Source organism: Manis javanica, chromosome 8 (assembly GCF_040802235.1).
Source record: "Manis javanica isolate MJ-LG chromosome 8, MJ_LKY, whole genome shotgun sequence".
NCBI classification, from domain to species: Eukaryota; Metazoa; Chordata; class Mammalia; order Pholidota; family Manidae; genus Manis; species Manis javanica.
Window position 1 is genome coordinate 11731701 of NC_133163.1, and position 17481 is coordinate 11749181.

Here is a 17481-nt window from a genome sequence, read left to right on the forward strand (position 1 = left end):
AAACACAGAAAACCAAACAAAATGAGGCTGCAGAGGAATATGTTCCAAATAAAACAAGACAAAACACCAGGAAAAGTGCTAAATGAATGGAGATAACCAAACTACCTACAAAGAGCTCAAAGTAATGGCCATAAAGATGCTCACTGTACTGGAGAGAGGAGTGCATGAAGTCAGTGAGAACTTCAACAAAGAGAAACTATAAAAAAGAACACCTCATAACCACAAATCTAAAGCCTGCAATGGCAATAAGTACATATCTTTCAATAATCACCCTAAATGTAAATGGACTAAATGCACCAATCAAAAGACAGAGAGTAACAGAATGGATAAAAAAGCAAGACCCATCTATATGCTGCTTACAAGAGACTCACCTCAAACCCAAAGACATGCACAGGTTAAAAGTCAAGGGTTGGAGAAAGATATTTCATGCAAACAACAGAGAGAAAAAGCAGGTGTTGCAATACTAGTATCAGATAAAATAGACTTCAAAATAAAGAAAGTAACAAGAGATAAAGAAGGACACTACATAATGATAAAGGGCTCAGTCCAACAAGAGGATATAACCATTATAAATATATACACACCCAATACAGGAGCACCAATATATGTGAAACAAATACTAACAGAATTAAAGGAGGAAATAGACTGCAATGCATTCATTTTGGGAGACTTTAACACACCACTCACCCCAAAGGACAGATCCACCAGACAGAAAATAAGTAAGGACACAGAGGCACTGAACAACATGCTAGAACAGATGGACCTAATAGACATCTATAGAACTCTACGTCCAAAAGCAACAGGATACCCATTCTTCTCAAGTGCACATGGAACATTCTCCAGAATAGACCACATACTAGGCCACAAAAAGAACCTCAGTAAATTCCAAAAGATTGAAATCCTACCAGCCAACTTTTCAGACCACAAAGGTATAAAACTAGAAATAAACTGTACAAAGAAAGCAAAAATGCTCACAAACACATGGAGGCTTAACAACATGCTCCTAAATAGTCAATGGATCAACGACCAAATTAAAATGGAGAACCAGCAATATATGGAAACAAACGACAACAACAATACAAAGCCCCAACTTCTGTGGAATGCAGCAAAAGCAGTCTTAAGAGGAAAGTATATAGCAATTCAGGCATATTTAAAGAAGGAAGAACAATCCCAAATGAATAGTCTAATGTCACAATTATCAAAATTGGAAAAAGAAGAACAAATGAGGCCTAAGGTCAGCAGAAGGAGGGACATAATAAAGATCAGAGAAGAAATAAATAAAATTGAGAAGAATAAAACAATAGAAAAAAAAATCAATGAAACCAAGAGCTGGTTCTTCGAGAAAATAAACAAAATAGATAAGCCTCTAGCCAGACTGATTAAGAGAAAAAGAGAGGTAACACACATCAACAGAATTAGAAATGAGAAAGGAAAAATCACAACGGACCCTACAGAAATACAAAGAATTATTAGAGAATACTATGAAAACCTATATGCTAACAAGCTGGAAAACCTAGGAGAAATGGACAACTTCTTGGAAAAATACAACCTTCCAAGACTGACCCAGAAAGAAACAGAAAATATAAACAGACCAATTACCAGCAATGAAATTGAATCGGTAATCAAAGAACTACCCAAGAACAAAACCCCCAGGCCAGATGGATTTACCTCGGAATTTTATCAAACATACAGAGAAGACATAACACCCATTCTCCTTAAAGTTTTCCAAAAAATAGAAGAGGAGGGAATACTCCCAAACTCATTCTATGAAGCCAACATCACCCTAATACCAAAACCAGGCAAACACCCCACCAAAAAAGAAAACTACAGACCAATATCCCTGATGAACATAGATGCAAAAATACTCAACAAAATATTAGCAAACTGAATTCAAAAATACATCAAGAGGATCATACACCATGACCAAGTGGGATTCATCCCAGGGATGCAAGGATGGTACAACATTCGAAAATCCATCAACATCATCCACCACATCAACAAAAAGAAGGACAAAAACCACATGATCATCTCCATAGATGCTGAAAAAGCATTTGACAAAATTCAACATCCATTCATGATAAAAACTCTCAACAAAATGGGCATAGAGGGCAAGTACCTCAACAAAATAAAGGCCATATATGATAAACCCACAGCTAACATCATACTGAACAGCGAGAGGCTGAAAGCTTTTCCTCTGAGATCTGGAACAAGACAGGGATGCCCACTCTCCCCACTGTTATTCAACGTGGTACTGGAGGTCCTAGCTACGGCAATCAGACAAAACAAAGAAATACAAGGAATCCAGATTGGTAAAGAAGAAGTCAAACTGTCACTATTTGCAGATGACATGATATTGTACATAAAAAACCCTAAAGACTCCACTGCAAAACTACTAGAACTAATATCAGAATTCAGCAAAGTTGCAGGATACAAAATTAACACACAGAAATCTGTAGCTTTCCTATACACTAACAATGAACTAATAAAAAAAGAAATCAGGAAAACAATTCCATTCACAATAGCATCAAAAAGAATAAAATACCTAGGAATAAACCTAACCAAGGAAGTGAAAGACCTATACCCTGAAAACTACAAGGCACTCTTAAGAGAAATTAAAGAGGACACTAACAAATGGAAACTCATCCCATGCTCCTGGCTAGGAAGAATTAATATCGTCAAAATGGCCATCCTGCCCAAAGCAATATACAGATTCGATGCAATCCCTATCAAATTACCAACAGCATTCTTCAATGAACTGGAACAGATAGTTCAAAAATTCATATGGAACCATCAAAGACCCCGAATAGCCAAAGCAATCCTGAGAAGGAAGAATAAAGTGGGGGGGATCTCGCTCCCCAACTTCAAGCTCTGCTACAAAGCCACAGTAATCTAGACAATTTGGTATTGGCACAAGAACAGAGCCACAGACCAGTGGAACAGAATAGAGACTCCAGACATTAACCCAAACATATATGGCCAATTAATATTTGATAAAGGAGCCATGGACATACAATGGGGAAATGACAGTCTCTTCAGCAGATGGTGCTGGCAAAACTGGACAGCTACGTGTAAGAGAATTAAACTGGATCACTGTCTAACCCCATACACAAAAGTCACCTCCAAATGGATCAAAGACCTGAATGTAAGTCATGAAGCCATAAAACTCTTAGAAAAAAACATAGGCAAAAATCTCATGGACATAAACATGAGTGACTTCTTCATAAACGTATCTCCCCGGGCAAGGGAAACAAAGGCAAAAATGAACAAGTGGGACTATATCAAGCTAAAAAGCTTCTGTACAGCAAAGGACACCATCAATAGAACATAAAGGTACCCTACAGTATGGGAGAACATATTCATAAATGACAGATCCAATAAAGGATTGACATCCAAAATATATAAAGTACTCACACACCTCGACAAACAAAAAGCAAATAATCCAATTAAAAAATGGGCAGAGGAGCTGAACAGACAGTTCTCTAAAGAAGAAATCCAGATGGCCAACAGGCACATGAAAAGATGCTCCACATTGCTAATCATCAGAGAAATGCAAATTAAAACCACAATGAGATATCACCTCACACCAGTAAGGATCGCCATCATTGAAAAGACAAACAACAACAAACGTTGGTGAGGTTGTGGAGAAAGGGGAACCCTCCTACACTGCTGGTGGGAATGTAAACTAGTTCAACCATTGTGGAAAGCAGTATGGAGGTTCCTCAGAATGCTCAAAATAGAAATACCATTTGACCCAGGAATTCCACTTCTAGGAATTTACCCTAAGAATGCAGCACTCCAGTTTAAAAAAGACAGATGCACCCCTATGTTTATCGCTGCACTGTTTACAATAGCCAAGATATGGAAGCAACCTAAATGTCCATCAGTAGATGAATGGATAAAGAAGATGTGGTACATATATACAATGGAAACAGATCCTACCATTCGCAACAACATGGATGGAGCTAGAGGGTATTATGCTCAGTGAAATAAGCTAGGCAGAGAAAGACAAGTACCAAATGATTTCACTCATATATGGAGTATAAGAACAAAGGAAAACTGAAGGAACAAAATAGCAGCAGAATCACAGAACCCAAGAATGGACTAATAGTTACCAAAGGGAAAGGGACTGGGGACGATGGGTGGGAAGGAAGGGATAAGGGCGGGGAAAAAGAAAGAGGGCATTACGATTAGCATATATAGTGCGTGGGGGACATGGGGAGGGCTGTGCAACACGGAGAAGACAAGTAGTGATTTTACAGCATCTTACTACACTGATGGACAGTGACTGTGAAGGGGTATGTGGGGGGGACTTGGTGAAGGGGGGAACCTAGTAAACATAATGTTCTTTCTGTAGTTGTAGATTAATGATACCAAAATAAAAAATAAAATAAATAAATAAATAAAAAAAGAACACCTCAGAGCTGAAGAATACACAAACAGAAATGAAAAATACACTAGAGGGAATAAACAACAGATTAGAGGATGCAGAAGGACAGATCAATGATCTGGAAAACAACCTAGCGACACAGGAAAAAGATAAAAGAATAAAAAGAAATGAGGAGAGATTAAGGGATCTCTGTAACAACTTCAGGCATAATAACATGTGTATTATAGGGGGTCCCAGAAGTTGAAGAGAGAAAAAGGGGCAGAACACTCACTTGAACAAATAATAGCTGAAAGCTTCCTGAACCTGAGGAAGGAAACAGACAACCAGGTCCAGGAAGTACAGAAAACCTCCAAACAAGAAGAACCCAAGGAGGTCCACACCAGGACACATAATAACTGAAATGTCAAAGTCTAAAGATAAAGAGAGAATCTTAAAAGCAGCAAGAGAAAAGCAAATAGTTACAAAGAAGGGAAATCCCATAACACCATCAGCTGATTTTTCAGCAGAAACTTTACTGGCTGGAAGATGATACATGATACATTCAAAGTGCTGAAATGAGGAAAAAAAATCCTACAATCAAGAATACTCTACCCAGAAAGATTGTTGCTCAGAATGGAAGATGAGATAAAGAATTTTCCGGACAAACAAAAACTGCAGGAGTTCACCACCACCAAACTGGTCTTATGAGAAATATTAAAGGGATTTACATGGAAAGAAAAGGCTGTAAGTAGAAGAAAAATTTGAAAGAAAAGAAAGTTCACTGGTAAAGATAAACATACAGTAAAGGTAATAGATCAATCACTTCTAAAGCAAGTATGAAGTTCAAAAGACTAAAGTAGTAAAATCAATTATATATGCAGACAAGGGATATCCAAAATTAAAAAATGTAAATGATGACACCCATATACATAAAATATGGAGGGAAGAATAAAAAAGTAGTGTTTTTAGAATGTGTTCAAACTTAGGTGACCAACAACCTAATACAGACCTCTATGTATATAGGACACTATGCATGAACCTCATGGTAACCAAAAATCTATAATAGATACCCAAAAAATAAAGAGAAAGGAATCCAAGCATAACACTATAGGAAGTCATCAAATCAAAGGGGAAGAGAGCAAGAGAAGAAGGAAGGAGCAGAGCTACGAAAACAAACAGAAAACAATGGACAAAATGCAGTAAGAACATCTCTGTCAATACTTACTTTAAATGTAAATGGAATAAATGTTCCAATCAAAAGACATAGGGTGGCTGAAAAAAAAAAGAGACCCATCTATATGCTGCCTACAAGAGCCTCACTTCAGACCTAAAAACATACACAGACTGAAAGTGAGGAATGGGAAAAGATATTCCATGCAAACAGAAAAGAAAGAAAAAGTGGGAATGGGAGGGGAGGGCGAAGGAGAAGGGGAAGAGAAGAAAAAAGAAGAAAGGAAGGAAGGAAGGAAGGAAGGAAGGGGGAGGGAGGGAGGGAGAGAGAGAGAGAGAGAGAGAGAGAGAGAGAGAGAGAGAGAGAGAGAGAGAAAGAAAGAAAGAAAGAAAGAAAGAAAGAAAGAAAAAAAGAAAGAAAGAAAGAAAGAAAGAAAGAAAAAAAGAAAGAAAGAAAAAAAGAAAGAAAGAAAGAAAGAAAGAAAGAAAGAAAGAAAGAGCAGGGGTAAGCAATTCTTATAAACAAGCATAGACAGACAAAATAGACTTCAAAACAAAGAATGTAATGAGAGAAAAAGAAGGGCATTACATAATAATAAAGGGAGCAATCCATCAAGAGGATCTAACAATTGTAAATATCTACACACCCAACATAGGAGAACCTAACTATATACAGCAAATGTGAACAAAGGGAGAAACTAACAGTAATACAATAATAGTAGGGGACTTTAATCATTCACTCATATCTGTGGATAGATCATCCAGATAGAAAATCAGTAAGTATAGACTGGCTTTGAATGACACATTAGACTTGACAGACTTCACAAATATATAGAAAGTATTCCATCCAAAACCAGAATACACATCCTTTTCAAGTACCCAAAGAACATTCTCCAGGACAGATCACATCTTATGTCACAAAACGTCTTGATAAGTCAAGAAGATTAAATTGTATCAAGCATCTTTTCCAAGCACAGCAGTATGAGATTAGAAATCAATGACAAGAAAAAAACAACTGGAGAAAACACAAGCATGTAGAGGCTAATCAACATGACATCAAACAACCAATGAGTCAACAAAGAAATCAAAGAGGAAATTAAAAAATACTTGGAGAATGATGAAAATAGAAGCATAACAATGCAAAACATTTGAAATGCAGCAAAAGCAGTTCTAAGAGGGCAGTTCATAGTGACACAGCCCTACCTCAAGAAACAAGAAAAATCTCAAACAAGCTAAACTTCTCCCTAAAGGAACTGAAAAAAAGAACAAACAAAATCCAAAGTTAGGAGAAGGAAGGAAATAAAAAAGATCATAGTGGAAATAAATGAAATGGAGACTGAACACAATAGAAAAGGTCAATGAAACTAAGAGCTTATTCTTTGAAAAGATAAACAAAATTGATAAACCTTTGACCAAACTCATCTAGCAAAAAAGAGGACTCAATTCAGAAATGAAAGAGAAAAAGTTACACCTGACACCATAGAAATACAAAGGATTATAAGAGAATTCTATGAAAAATTATATGCCAGAAAATTGGACAACCTTAAAGAAATGGATAAATTCCTAGAAACATACAATCTTCCAAGACTGTATCAGGAATAATAGAAAATCTGAACAGGCCATCACTAGGAAAAAAAGAGAATCGGCAAGCAAAAATCTCCCAACAAAAGTTCAGGACTAGATGGCTTCACAGGTGAATTCTACCAAACATATAAAGAAGAGTTAATGCCTATCCTTCTCAAACAATTAAAAAAATATGAGAGGAAGGAATGCTTCCAAATTCATTTTATGAGGTCAGCATTATCCTGATACTGAAACCAGAAAAAGACCCTACCAAAAAAAGAAAATTACAGACCAACATCCCTAATGAACATAGATAGAAAAATGTTCAACAAAATACTAGCAAATTGAATTAAAAAATACACTAAAAAGATCATTCACCACCATCAAGTTTATTTATTCCAGGGGTATAAGGATAGTTTAACATCTGTAAATCAATCAACAATATATGACATTAACAAAAGGAAGAATAAAAATCATATGATCATCTCAATAGATGCAGAAAAAGTATTTGACAAAATTTAACATCCATTCATGATTAAAACTCTCAACAAAGTGGATATAGAGAGAGCGTACCTCAATATAATAAAAGCCATATATGACAAACCCCCAGTTAACAGTACTCAATGGAAAAGCTGAAAACATTTCCTCTAAGGTCAGGAACAAGATAAGGATATCCACTCTCACAGCTGTTATTCAACATAGTACCAGAAATCTTAGCCACAGCAATCAAATAAAAAAGAAATACAAGGCATCCAAATTGGTAAAGAAGAAATAAAATTTATTTGCAGATGACATGATACTATAAATAGAAAACCCTAAAGGCACCACCAAAAACTATTACCAATAGATGAATCTTTTGTCTTTAGCTAAAGATGGTGTCTTGGGCCATACTGGGGGAGTTACTTGGTTTTTCTGGGTATCTCCCATGTATACAGGAAGTACACAGGTTATTAAATTTGTTTTTCTCCTGTTTAAAAAAATAAATGAATTCAGTAAAGTTGCAGGATACAAAATCAACATATAGAAATTTGTCATGTTTCTATATACAAATAACAAACTAGCATAGAGAAATTAAGAAAACAATCCTACTTACAATTGTATCAAAAAGAATATACTTAGGAATAAATTAAACCAAGGAAATGAAAGACCTGTACTCTGAAAACTGAAACATTGATGAAAGAAACCGAAGATGACACATATAAATGAAGATACACCATGCTCATAGACAGAATATTGTTAGAATGTCCGTACTACCCAAAGCAATTTACAGATTCAATGCAATATCAAAATACCCATCAAATCCTACCAAAATAGAAAGAGCCCAGAAATAAACCCACTTATATTAAGCCACACAAATTAATCTACAACAAAGGAGACAAGACTATACAATGAGGAAAAGACAGTCTCTTCAATAAATGGTGTTGGGAAAACAGCTACGTGCAAAACAAATGAAACTGGACCACTACCTTACACTATACACAAAAATAAACTTGAAATGGTTAAAAACTAAATATAAGATCCCAAACCATGAAACTCCTAAAAGAAAACATAGGCAGTAAACTCTTAGACACTGGCCTTAGCAATTTTTTTCCAGACATGTCTCCCCCAGCAAGGTAAATAAAAGCACAAATAAACAAGTGGGATCACATCAAACTAAAAAGCTTCTGCACAGCAAAGAAAACCATCAACAAAATGAAAAGGCAACCTACTAAAAGGGAGAATGCATTCACAAATGATGTGTCTGATAAGGAGTTAATACCTAGAGTATGTAAAGAATTCATACAATAAAACAATAAAACAAATTATCTGAATAAAAAATGGCCAGAGGACCTGAATAGAAATTTTTCTCAAGAAGATGTGCAGATGGCCAACAGGCACCTGAATAGATGCTCAATGTCATGAAGCATCAGAGAAATTCAAATCAAAACCACAATGAGATATCACCTCACACCCGTCAGAACAGCTGCTATCCAAAAGACAAGAAATAACAAGCGTTGGTGCAGATGTGGAGGAAGGGGAACCCTCCTGCACCATTGGAGGGAAGGTAAGTTGGTGCAGTCACTATGGAAAGCAGTTTGGAGGTTCCTCAAAGAATTAAAAATAGAAATATCATATAATCAAGTAATTCCACTTCTGGGCATTTACCAGAAGAAAACAAAGACACTAATTCAAAGAGTATACGCACCCTTATGCTTATTGCAGCATTATTTAAAATAGCCAAGATATGGAAGTCGCCTAAGTGTCCATCGATAGATGAATGGATAAAGAAGTGGTACATATATAAAAGGGATTATTATTCAGCCATAAAAAAAAAATGAAATCTTGTCATTTGCAACAACATGGATGGACCTAGAGGGTATTATGCTAAATGAAGTAGGTCAGAGAAAGACAACTATCATAGGATTTCATTTGTATATGGAATCTGAAAAACAAACAAAACAGAAACAGACCATAAATACAGAGAATTGGTGGTTGCCAGAAGTGGGGGGGAAGGGGGAATGGGCAAAATAGGTGGAGGGGATAAAGATGTACAAAGTTCCAGTTATAAAAAAGTCACAGGAATGAGAAGTATAGCATAGGGAATATAAGCAGTAATATTGTAATATCTTTGTATGGTGACAGAGGATAACTAGACTTATGGTGATTATTTTGTAATGTAAGTAGATATTAAATCACTATGTTGTACAACTGAAACTAATATTATGTCAGTTATACTTCAGTAAAAAGTTTTTTTAAAAAAAGGAACCTAAAGAGACATGCCAACCATAGGCAACACATGATCTGGGGGGTTTCTTTGCTACGAAGGACACTATCAGGACAGCTGGCAAGACTTGAGTGTGACTATATATCAGATAATAGTATTGTATCAGTATGGATTTCTTGATTCTCAAAACTGCAAAGCAGTTAAATAGGAGAGTGTCATTGCTTTTAGGAAATGCACTGAAGTATTCTGGCAGAAAGACTCTCTAAATGATCTTCAAATGGTTCGAAGGATATGAAGTGCAGGATAAAATAAATGTGAAAATGGTAACGTTTGGAGAATCTTGATGAAGTGTATATGGGAGCTCTTTGTTCTACTCTTCAAACTTTTCTATAAGTTTGAATTAGGCCAAAATAAAAAGTTAAAAGGAAAAAAAATAAAGAAGACTGCTCTTGATAGTGTGTGTGCCCATTACCCAATCGATTGAAGGACTTAAGAGCAGAAACTAAAGTCTCCTGGAGAAGACGGCAGCATCAGCTCCTGCCTGAGAACTTCTCGCCTGCCAGCTCACCCTACAGATTTCAGACCTGCCAGCCACCCCCCGTAATCACATCAACTAATTCCATAAAATAAATCCCTATATATGATATGCGTATGTACCTCCCATTGGCTCTGTTTCTCTGGAGAATTCTGACACACTGGCACACTGGCAAATCGGGGTCGTGATGTAAAGAATGAGGACCCATTCTTGCCCCTCAGATGAGGCAGCACTGGGGGGAGGCCAGGCTGACAGAAGAGCTCAAGGAGGGGCCTGACGGGCTATCACTTGATAATCTACAGCTGTGGGTGAGGGTCCCCCACTCCGCACCCCACCCTCTGGGCTATTTGCTGGGCCATCTTCCTCCTTGGCACAATCCTGTCTCTCTTCCTAGATCTAATCCCCACTGGTTCCCTGAGCAGCCTCAAGGCAAGGAGTGCAGGCCAGGGTTTAGCACAGAAAGGGGCTCAGTTCATCAGCTACACTTGGGAAGGTCCACTGAGATCTTCCTGGAAAGGACAGGCATCTTCTCCATTCATTAAGTTGCTGACACAATGCAGCCAGGCAGTCCCTCAATAAACACTGGCTGAGTGAACCTGTGGTCCTTGTAAACATTTACACTTCCAATGAGAGCATCTAGCCACTATGGTGGTCATAGGCTCACTAAAAGGGTGAAGCATGATTATAGGTAGAAAGGAAGAAAGCGGCAGCAAATTATATTCCCAGGTGTGTCTCACATAGTAGGTTCTTAAATAAACAATTGCTGAATGACTGACAGTTGTACTTTAGACATACAACCCCTATTTCCTAGGAAGTCAGAAGAACAAAAAAGTCTACCTAGTTCCTTCTAGGTTCTGTGCTTATTCTCACCCTTGGCTTCTGCCAGAAACATTTCCAATAAAGAGTCACTAGGGTCTGAATTTTATTCTTGGCTTTCCTTTGTAAGCTTGGGGAAAATTACTTAGCCCTTTACTTTCCACAAAGCATTGTGAAGCTTGAGGAGGTCCTTAGCCTGTTGTAAACAAGAGACTGATCCGAATCACAGAACAAAACATAAAGTGAGCCATATTAGTTCACTGAACTTCACTTGTGGCCTTTTCTCCCCTTAGATGTCTTCTCAGGCCAATCCTCCCTCCTCAACAATATCAGTGAAATTCAGATTGATGAAGAAGTAAAGAATCAGACAATACACACTGTATCAGGAATTCAGAAAGCTTGCTTCTGACCTCAGTGCTGCCACTAACTGATTTTGACAGACCTGGCCTCAGTTTCTCCCTCAGTAAGAGGAGAGCATGAGTAATCAATGAGACCCTTAACCACAACAGTTTGCCACCAGTTTCATTCCTGGTGAGTCCCCTTGAGGGACAGCACCCTGCACGTGACCGGGAGGAAGTTAACCGTTGTGCCAGGGAAACCATGTTTGTTTTCCCGCCAGCCCCGCTTCCTCTGCTTATCTGCTCAATACTACAAATGCTTTACCAAGCGCACCATTCCTTGTGTTTCATTTGAAAAGTTAGAAGTACTGACACTACAAAAAAATCACTGACCTTCCTCACTTCTCACCCCACCATAGACACACAGAGACCTACACTAAGTACTTTGGTTTTCCAGAAAAGATGGCAGGGATTTCTCCACATCTCCACATTTAAATTCAAGGCTTAGAATTTAAAATCCAAGTGGTCCTCAACTGTGTCTCCCACCATTTTTTAGACTATTCTGAGCCACAGGATGAAAGACAAGGGGCGCAAACTTCAAAGGTTGACCACCCAACATGGAAGCAGCCGCTGTGACTGTCTGGACCAGAACTCAGAGCACAACAGATTGTTTCCAGGGACAGCCTGGCAGAGGAATGGGCAGCAGGAAGTCTCTCCTCTATTCCAAAGCCACCAGCTTTGAAGGATGACCAGGGAGTGAAACATCTCATAAGAAGATAAGTGGAAAAGTGTGATTCTGGGCCCTCTCAGGAGAGTTCTGAAAAATGCCCAGTCTCCCCAGAAGTGGGTTACCCAGGAAGCAGTCAATGAACTCATTACAACACAAAGCAAATTGTTACCCTTTAGCGTGCACATGTACACTCAGAGGGCAAGTCACTGAGCGAGATGATGAACAAACATATCAACGGCCTCAAAGTGACAAAATTCTCAGCACACATGGTGATGTCTACACAAGTGGCTCATATTCTCTGATGTTCTTCTGGGTCTAGAGCTGTGCTGGAGTGTGGTCCATGGACTCTGTTACTATCCATGATAGAAGAATAGAGAGAGAGAGAGAATAAGCATTTGAACACTTGTTAAGCAATTTGACATGGTGACAACCAAGTACATGGTCATTTTCCAGGGATTCCTTTCTCTGGTACTTCCAAGATTAGTGGTCAAATAAGGAAACTAGCCTTTCACCACAGAAGTGTAAGAAGCAGTCATCTGGGGAAGTGGTTCTGAACCAGGGGCGATTGTGTCTCCCCTGCCCAGATGACCTCTGAAGGTCATGACTGGGGCCAGGGTGCTTCTGGCATCTACTTGGGGAAGGCCAGGGACACCACTAAACATCCTGCAGTGTGCAGGATGGTCCCCATAGGAGTAATATAGCCCCAAATGCCAAAAGTGTTGGGGTTGAGAAACACTGGCCTAGGGAATAAAATGAACTAAAGTGGTGGCTGCTGTCTTTGTCCACCGCTCTCTGCTGCCTGCGTCACTCTGTCTCCTTGTAATGAAGACCTACCCATTCTTGGCAGCTCAGGCCTTGGGCATCTACATGCAAGGTGTGCCCACCTACAGTCGTCCTCACTCACAGAACTCTCTACCCCAACTGGGTGGCTGAGAACATGCCAGAAAGGGCTCTGAGTCTCCTTCTGCCTTACCCACCCTCTCCTTAAAGTCTCATTAAATCAACTCAAATCCACAGCTTTCAGTCACGGCACATTTCCTGCCCATCTGCACTCAGGGACAGGGGCGGAACGGCTAGGCTTCCCTGTTCCTCCTGCAGGAGGGCACAGCTGCCGTTCTCCACGTGAGTCCCTGCACAACTGGCAGGTCTGTTCCTGCCACTGAAGCTCCTCCCAGCCCAGGTTTTGACTTTCATTCCTCTCAACAAGGATCAAGTATGTTCCATCTACCAGGAGGATTAAGGACCAGTCAGGCAATGTTTGCAATCTTCCAGGGAGGGTGAAACAAATGGGTAGCTGGTGGTGACTGTAACAAGACAAATGTCACTGGGAGAGGTTGAAACAGCTTGAGTAGAACACAGACGAGGCAACAATTAACTCAGACAAGACGACTCAGGAAGAGTCCGGGATGGGAGGGCTGCGCTCTGAAGAATTTCCTGGGAGACACCCAGGAACAAAGGAGGAGGGAGACTTTCTAGGCAATGGGATGAACCGGATGCTGAGGGAGCCCAGGAGACTGGGAATTCTGTGCAATCAGGAGCCAGGCTGTTGTGGAAGGAAGGGGATGTGGTCCTGGCGAGAGATACTGGGACATGGGGCTGAACCACATCGGAGGACCTTGAGTGCCAGCCTAGGAATCTAGCTATGTCCCCATGACACCATGGAGCACTAGAAAATTTCTGAGCACAGGAATGCCAGGATTAGCACATTCTAAATCCACAGTTGGCAAACTTATTCCTGTAAAGGGCCTGAGAGTATTTTAGGTTTTGTGGGCCATATGGTCTGTGTAAAAGCTACTCAACTCTGCTGCTATAGAGAAGCAGCTGTAAATAATACATAAACACGTGGGCATGGCTGTGTCCAATAAAACTTTATGTTCACTGAAATTTGAATTTCACGTAATTTTCATGTGTCACAAGCTATTAGTCTTTAAAAATTTTTTCTGACCGCTTAAAAACATGGAAACTATTTTAAGCTTGTGGGCCATTAACAAACAGGTGGCAAGCTGGACTTGGCCCATAGGCTGTAGTTTGTTGACTCCTGTTTCAGAAATGTCTTTCAAGGAGGTGGGGGGTTGGTGGGGGTGTGGGGAGTCAGGAACAGGGACTCAGGAGCTGCTGGGGTAATATGGGGATGGAGAGGAAGGGACAGGTACACAAATGCTGAGGCCACCTGAGCCATAGGATAGGTTGAGGGTAAGAGGAGGGATGCACCTTATTTCTGTAAAGGGCCTGATAGGGTGACAAGTGGACACTGTGATGCCATGAAACGGAGATGGCACAGGTTAGTCTTGCAGCTGTGGCCACACATCCTGTGCCCACCAGGACCGAAGTATTTGGCTGGAATGCAGGTCAACCTGTTTCAGAGAGAGTGGAATTCAACCAGATTTGGCTGCTCCCAGTGCTAGGGCAGTTGACAGAGTTGACATCTGTTGTTTTCGCCTGCCCAGCATCCTACAAACCCTGGTTCTCCTTGGAATGCTCCTCCTCTGTTCTTGTTGATACGATTTGAGGGGGGCTGGTTACTCCCCAGGGCCACAGGAATTGGTTCAGAGATGACTGAGTGGTCCAATGAAAGTCAGCCTTAGGAATCTGGGGGAAGAGAAGTTTCTGGTAAACCTGAAAGTGGTAAAAATGTAGGCCAGAACTTTCCAGGGCTTCAACAGAGAGAGAGACTGGCTGGGAGGGAAGCCAGCATGGAAGAGAGCGGAGCCAAAGCTGTTGCGACCTTGACCCCCAGAGCCAGCCATTCCTGAAGCCAACACAGACTTCCCAGTTCAGGAGCCAGTCATTTTCCACTGCTTGCTCACACCAGTCCAGGCTGGATTTTTGTCATTTGCAACCAAAGTCCTATAACATTTAGTTGCTGTCAGAACTAAACCCTGCAGGGCAGAGGCCTTGATCTCAGAAACATGCACCCGTCACACAAATAGCCATCTAGAGGGTTATCTAGCAAATGGCCTTGTCCATACCATTGGCGTCTGTCTCATTTATCTCTGGACAGTGCCCCTTATACACAACAGGCGCTAAATTATTGCTGGTGCAAGAATGAAGGCACGTGATTCCAGGGAACCAAACACAGTAAACACTAAAAGGAAAAGTCAGCAGGCAGCATGGATTTATTTTCCTCTCCCACTAAGGGTTCAGAGACCCCTGGACCTTCATGGACCTGGTTCTGTCTCACACAAACAACAGAGACAGGCCCCGGCTGGGAAAGATAAGGCTCGTGGGGCACCAGCTCTAATACGTGTTGGTTAAGCGTCTAAATGAAGGAAGGGAATTGCCTGGTCTCAGATGGCTAGGAGAGGGGCCTCACACTGGGCATGGAAAATATAAGCTAGTAGCAGTGGCTCACTGGGCAAAGAGTAATGCACAGTGGAGCTCTGCTGAGTGTCTCAGCCCCGCCCCATGGCGGAGGTGGGGGTGCGGATAGGCAGCTTGCGATCCCGGGCCTGAGGCCCAACAGGCACTCCAGAATATCCACCTAGACTGTGACTTTCTGTGAAATGTGTGCACCGAGGAGCTGATTAATGGGGGATTACAGGGCAGAATGTCCAGGGAGTCTGCACAATGGGGTCTGAGTCCCAGAAAGTTGAATGCATGACCTTCGGTGAGTCATTTCCACTCTCTGGGACCTGATGTCCTCATTTGTGAATGAGGGCTGGACCGGGGAAGTGATTCTCCATCTGAGGGAAGAGTTCAGTTTGTCTAAGAGGTGCTCACATCCACATGGGCTGTGTCACCAAGGAATGCACACACCTTCCTTACGTGCAAGCCTCAGGAGTGTGTAGACACTTGATTTTGGATATGTTAATATTTCATTAATCAAATTACTAAACTCACAACCACTTTTGGTCATTCTGTTTTCTCAGTATACAGTGTGCCACCTCCTGGTGACAAGGCTCTTCCCCTCCACCCAGGGGCCAGTTCAGGAGCCAGTCATTTTCCACTGCTTGCTCACACCAGTCCAGGCTGGATTTTTGTCATTTGCAACCAAAGTCCTATAACATTTAGTTGCTGTCAGAACTAAACCCTGCAGGTAGGCCGTCCCTGCCTTCAGATTCTGGCTCCACCACTTACTAGTAGTGTGACCTTGGGCAAGCAAGATTCTTAACCTTGCTATTTCTCGGGTTCCTACATGTAAAGCAGTCATACTATCAGTGCCTACTTCTCAGACTTGTTCAGAGGATGGAGTGAAATGATCAGCGTGTGGAAGGGGGCCCAGCACGTAGTGAGGGCTCAGTGCACACTTGCTGTTCTGTGCAATCTAGAGCAAGACTATGACACTCTCTCACGAGTGTCTATGTAATTTTACCCTAAAAGGCTGCCCTCATAAAAATGATCTCTGCGGTTACAAGTCAGAGAGTGGCTCCCCTATCCGAGGGGGTGGGGAGGATGGGGAGGGAGGTTGGGATGACTGGAAGGGGCTATGGGGGTCTTCTGGAGCTGGTGGTATTTTGTTTCTTGATCTGGGGGCTGTGACGTGACTAAATACGTTTAGTGCACTTTGCCGTATATATATTATCTCTCAATAAAAGGTCTAAAAACCAAGGTTCTCTTTAAAAAGATGGAGCATCAAGGGCAGCCGCAGAGCTCCCAGTAATACCAGTTAATGCATTTGGCTCTTCCGTCCCTTACTCCTGAGCACCCCCAGCATCCCTGTGCCTCAGCCTCAAATGGCTTCCAGCTTTGTTCGGCTCTGCAGAAAACAGGCGCATAGGGAGAGAGCACAGGCACCTCACCCCCAACCCCACCCCAGTCCATTCCTCCATCCAGGGCTCAGTATTGCTCCCTTTTATGACCTGGACTTGCTGATGTCCACTTGCTGGACCTCTCTGTGCTTAGGACCCAGAGAACCTGAATGGAGTAGGAGAACCGAGGAGATGACCCAGAGCTGGTTTCCATAAGCTGTCCTGCCCAGCCCCGCCTCCGCCTGCAGAGGCCAAAGAGCCACCCACCCAGCTCGCCCTCTCCACCCCAGGACTCAGCCTCAGGGTCCTCAGGCCAGATTTCCTTTCCTGCAGCTTCTGCTCTCTCAGAAAACTGCAGGCCCCAGGATGTTCTGCTCAGGCCCCATGATGACAACTTGAATTTGCCGATGCTGGAGCCAGAGCCCCGTGTTCTCACTCTGAGGAAAGGGTGCACACAAATACCGCTGCACTGGCTGGATTTCCCCACAGGGAAACTTCCTGTTGGAAGAACGACAAACATTGATCAACCTGCTTTAGGACTAGGGAGGTGGTAAAACAAACTGTGGTCAAA

General features: G+C 41.4%; 1 protein-coding gene across 7 annotated transcripts in view; it reads right to left on the minus strand.

Annotated features, from left to right (window-relative positions):
- Window positions 1-17481, minus strand: part of SLC24A4 (solute carrier family 24 member 4) — a 166065-nt gene that overhangs the window by 70179 nt on the left and 78405 nt on the right. The gene's annotated exons all lie outside the window — the stretch shown is intronic.